Source organism: Protomyctophum bolini (genome assembly GCF_963924005.1).
Source record: "Protomyctophum bolini genome assembly, chromosome: 8".
Taxonomy (NCBI): Eukaryota; Metazoa; Chordata; class Actinopteri; order Myctophiformes; family Myctophidae; genus Protomyctophum; species Protomyctophum bolini.
In genome coordinates, this window is record NC_137869.1 from 39,125,232 (window position 1) to 39,131,258 (window position 6,027).

The window sequence follows — 6,027 nt, forward strand, 5'->3', positions numbered from 1 at the left end:
GTGAATGTGAGACGTTGTGAGATTGTAGATCTACTATTGGAGCATAAATTACGTATAAGCCACGAGGAGCTACTGCTGAAGTCACAGTCACACCAATGGTAAAACAATTCGGGTTTCTTCCATAAGCCTTTAGACTTTTAGTAGTCTAAATAAAGTGAAAATAGACACTGGGGGCAGCTTGCCTGGTCAGTGTTACCCAAAAGAAACAAACAAACCAACTGTTAGTGTAGCTTGTTTGTCAGACAGACTCTGTGTGTTTGGATAAGGCTGCAAGTTGGGCTCTACGTGTGTGTGTGTGTGTGTGTGTGTGTGTGTGTGTGTGTGTGTGTGTGTGTGTGTGTGTGTGTGTGTGTGTGTGTGTGTGTGTGTGTGTGTGTGTGTGTGTGTGTGTGTGTGTGTGTGTGTGTGTGTGTGTGTGTGTGTGTGTGTGTGTGTGTGTGCATATAGGCCTGTTTATGCATGTGTGTAAGTTCCATACGGTAAAGTGTCAGGGTCAGGACTCCATCACAGAATTAATGTGACTTCAATCTAAACAACTGCATGGTATATGGTACACACACCCACACCCACACATATACACACACACACACACACACACACACACACACACACACACACACACACACACACACACACACACACACACACACACACTGTGTAGTGTCAGCCAATTTGAGCCAATCATGTGTTGATTGTAGTTTGTTGCACCTGTGTCTAGTTAGTATTTGTGTCTATTTAAACCAGTGTTCAGCTGTGTTCCCTTGTCAGATTATAGTTTTTGTCACAGACTAGTGTCCTGCGCCCTTGTATGTGCACACGCACGCACGCACACACACGCACACAAGCAAAATAATCGTTCCCTAAATGATCCACCGATTGCAGACCTTTGGACCCCACCACATAATAAAGTGTTGTTTTGTGAAAGCAAGCCAAGAAGATTCAAAACTATAATGTTGGCATGGAATGCACCTGCTCCGGTTTCATCCCTTCCTTATCACAATCCTCTTCCATCTATCCATCCTGCATGGCTAATGGATGTCAGGATGTGGCATCAAATGTCCACTGCCTTGAAAAAGTTTGCATTTTAAAACGTTTACGCCGCGGACAAAGCCAACTCTTGTCATGACAAAAAAATCATGACAACAAACACAATTTTTCGGGCCAAACAAAGAATTAGAAAGTAGAAAAAAAACAGCAGTTTTTTTTGTTGTTTTTCTTCTTTGCAATTATTTGTTTGACGCTTAAAAAGGTCTTTAAATAAATACATTTTGAGAGAATACATTTTAAAACACTTTCCTCAGGATGGACTGAAGAAATGTTTATTTCACTGCTTATACAAAAGAAAAACGACCAGCACACGCAACATAACATCATTTATTGCTGCAGGCCCATTACGTGTTTGGGCCAAGACTAGGTCTCGGAGGCTAAAGACAGTGTTATTCAGCAGTCAAACAAAAACAGAGCAACCATCAGGTTAATTATTGGACACACCTGGTCTTAAATAGGGAGACATTTCTATGCATCATCTATTACGTCAAAATTTCTAACGTCTGTAATGTGAATATTGAAAACAATTAAATACAATTTATTCTCAAGAAAAAGAAAACACGCAAAAGTGATGAAGTAATTTCTTATCTTTGGTATCTTTGGTAGCACTTGTTAACCACAGTCGTATAGGGTTTTCCAGGCATGTTCAGACTCCAGCTGGAAAGAGTCCATGGGGAAGACCGAGGACATCTGGTGGGATTATACGTATCTCCACACAGGCCTGGGAACGCCTCGGAATCCCCTAGTCAAAGCTGACTAATGTGGCCCGGGAAAGGAAATGGTGGGGTTCTCTGCTGGAAATGTTACCGCCACGACCCCACTCCGGATATGTGGATGAAGATGGATGGATGATGAATGGATGCATAGATGGATGGATGGTAGGATGGATGTATACATCATGTTTGGGTGGATAAATATGCTATTGTAGATATCTTGTTGTCTCTTTTTAGATTCCTTCTTTTTTTTTTCCTTCCCTGGAAAGCCAGCATGACTTCCAGTGATGGAAGCCAGCATACTTTGTGTCCTTCTAGGGAAAGAGGCTTTGGCTTCCTTGGAATATTGAGGATTATATGAATTAGGACTGCTACAATAATGAGATCATGAATCAGCTGGTGGTCCCTTCGGCCTGTGTATAGGCCTTGATAAATAAAATGAATTATGATATATGTAAATTATTAGGACTGTAACTTCGATAGCTCAAATGAGCCAAAATGTAGAATACCCCTTGGAAGTAATTAGAGTACTTTACTCAGACCAAATATCATATAGGCGTACAAAGTCACAAATCATTAAGATAACCTTTGAATAGAAGAATGTGGAGTTGAACCATTCATTTAGCTTTGGGAAGACCAGTTGTAAAATGAAATAGAGTAAATGTACTCAAGTAAAAAATGTGCCTTTTATCGTACAGGCATGTAAAGCCTTTATCCAAGTAAAACCAATCTGTAAATATTAAACCTTAACTTTATTGTATAATGTTAATGTTAAAGTACCAGAGTAAAATCACCTTGTTAAACCCAAGGAATCAGTGACACGAGACAAGAAGGAGCCCTGACCAGGAGGATACGTTTTCAAATAGGAGTTATCTATTTGGGTAGAGTGCATGGAACACTGCTTGTTCAAGCGCTCAGGGTTATTATTAATAACATTAATAACATTCACAAACAACCAAAATGTTCCCACTGCCGCGAAATTGCTTGCTCAGGGTGGGATCTCTGTCGGGCCTCGGCTCTGTAAAGTGTCTTGAGACAACTTGTTGTTGATTTGACACTTAAATTTGAATTCAATATGTACCGTGACAAGGTGATCGACTGACAACTACAGCAGTGCTCTGGATGAGTTTGGGTGTTACTTTATAATGGGAATGACTGTGGACTGACTGGACTGACTGACACTCTGTCTGGATTCTCCGCACATTTTGAGACCCTATATAATTCTACAAAAAGTGCATGTGGGTGGTGTGTGCACGTGCAAGTGCGTCCCCATAGTATGTTTCCTTCGTCCAAACCACCGCATGCATACTAGGTAGATGGTCATTTCTATAGATTGCAAACACAATGGCAGCCAAATCTATACAATAATAGTATCCACGGTCCAATTCAATAGCCTTTATAATTTCATAGCAAACCTTTAGAATTGATCACTATAGGCTGATCATGATCATTTGGTAACTATAAGCTTTGTCCTTAATAAAATGATACAGAAATAAGGACATGCCTGCCTGGCCTCTTCAATCATTCATGCTACAAGGATCAAAAGTGCTTCCTGGACACTCAATATTAATATACGACAAATGTGCATATGTTACACATGCATTGTGAAGCCAGGAGAAGCTGTGCATATTATCTACACTATATATCATATATTATCTACCGCCGAAAGCAATGCTTGGAATGAAAGAAGCGAGACATTCCCCTTTAAGCTTCACCCAGCTGTATTAAGGCTACATATTTTATAGTTTTGCACACCAGATGCAATTTAGAACGTGGGACATCGTCATGGATATATATCATATAGTTTAAGTACAGTCAGACAGCATCTGTCTAAATGTATAGAAGCTGTGCTGTATATGTGCAATACAGATGAGTTTATCAGAGATTCTGTCACAGACCTCCTGCACTTCCTATCTCTCAAATGTTATAGTATACATATCCATGTTATAGCCACCTGGTCTGACATGTCTCTAACTAACGGAAGGATTAGTTAGGACGAGTTCTAAGAAACCATGTTTCCACAGAGCAGCCAAAGTGTGATTCATAGGCTAATGATAACACTGTGCGCGCACACACACGCACACACACACACACACACACACACACACACACACACACACACACACACGCATGCACGCACGCACGCACACACACAGAGTCACACACAAACAGAGTCACACACACACACACACACACACACACACACACACACACACACACACACACACACACACACACACACACAAACACGCATACCTTTTAATCTGAGATTCAGGTGAAAGATAACTGTTGTTATTTTTCCATGGAACCAACGTATTGCCTGTGTGTGTGTGTGTGTGTGTGTGTGTGTGTGTGTGTGTGTGTGTGTGTGTGTGTGTGTGTGTGTGTGTGTGTGTGTGTGTGTGTGTGTGTGTGTGTGTGTGTGTGGGTGTGTGTGGGTGCGCACGTGCGTGTGTGCATCGCATGTGTCACTTGCACACATGAACTGTATTGTAACAAGTACCATTTATCATCATCAGCCAGCTTTGTTTACCTTGTCTCCACAGAGGATGAGGTAGGACTATCACTCAGCCATGGCCTGTACGTGTCTTCATGTTTGTGTGAGCTAGAGAGCAAAGTGTGTCCCTGTATGTGTGAATGTGTGGGAATTAGCTTGTTTCTCCACCAGGCAGGCAATCAGAAGAACCAAACTGTGCTCCCTTGATCTTTGTAACAATATACAACTGCGTGTCTGCCTGAGCAGGTGGTTGTCTTCCATACAGACATCCTCTCTTGACTTTTTCAGGAAAGGACTAATTGACATTCTTCAGTGACACATGCAGCCAGTCCTCTCGTTCCATGGTAATTTGTTCAACTTTGTTTTGGTGCTAGTATACCTACAGTCTGTGTGCTGCACAGGGAGAAATATGTGGCCAAGGCTGTGTTTCAAAGGACAAACAAATGCAGGAATTTTGTTTACAAAAAGATAAAGAAACTTTAGGTCGTCTGTTCAACTATTGACAATATACTATGGTTGGTGTTGCTCAAAATTCAGACCTGTGAAAACATCAGACAGACGCGAGTGAGAGCCAATTAACATTCAGTGTTCAGCTAGCCCATGACATTAAACAATGTAGGGCTCCTCTCAGTTACACTGACTACAACATAAAACACAGTATGCATAATCTGTCACACGTATCTTTCACTCAATGTAATTAACCAATACAATAATTAGTTTGCTATGATTCCCTGCTTTCATAGGACATGAAAAAACAAAAATGTAAAAATCCACAATGACAGTTATTCTAATAAAAGGCTATTGGTGCATGGTCAGGGCATTTAATATTATATCAGAAAATTGGTATCGGCATGTCTCAAAATCAAATTGGATCGGGAGCAAAAATGATATCCAATGAAATCGACAGGAAGTGGAGCACACACAGCCCAGGAAAAAGGTAAATAGTGTTTTACTTTTCTGTTATGTTCCTTTTATTTTGTAGTATTTAGTGTGGTTACTGTTACCTGTCTTCAGTGTCTTGTCTCACCTGTGATAATTAGTTTTCTCCACCTGTGTCCTGTCTCCTAGCCAATCCCTGTGTTGATTATCAGTTGAGTTCACCTGTGTCCTGTCTCCTAGCCAATCCATGTGTTGATTATCAGTTGAGTTCACCTGTGTCCTTGTGTATTTATAGCCCCCTGTTCTTCCCAGGGTTTCCTTGCTAGTGGGTTGTGAAGTGTTGCGTGTCTCTGCATAATTTCCTTAGTTACAGTGACATGGATAGAGTTTCCACAACCACACAGACAAAACCACATGGTTTGGGACAGAAATTGCCAACACTGGAAAGATGTGAAATCAGAAATTATTATAATTTGGTCCAATTTTACCCCAAGACATATAATAAGCAACCCTATAGCCAATGTTTACAACAGGGATGGATGTGGACCTAAACCCACAATTACCCAATACCCACCACCACCATTGTGGCAAAACAAGATGTTATGTTATGATATGTATGTATAGGAAACTCTAATTTATCTTGAAATATCTTCCAAATTATAATAATGTGAACTCATTATCTTAACAACAGACAGGCATAGATGGCAAGTGCAATACAGCACACTGCCATGGTTTGTTGTTATTGTGTGGTTTTGAATTCCACTAGGGTAGCAGATGACAGAAAGAGAGAGAGAGAGAGAGAGAGAGAGAGAGATGGAAGAGACATTTTGCAGGTGTCTTGAATCATTAAAGTATACTAACTTTTAAGTGAAAAGGGGGCAGGTATTTTCG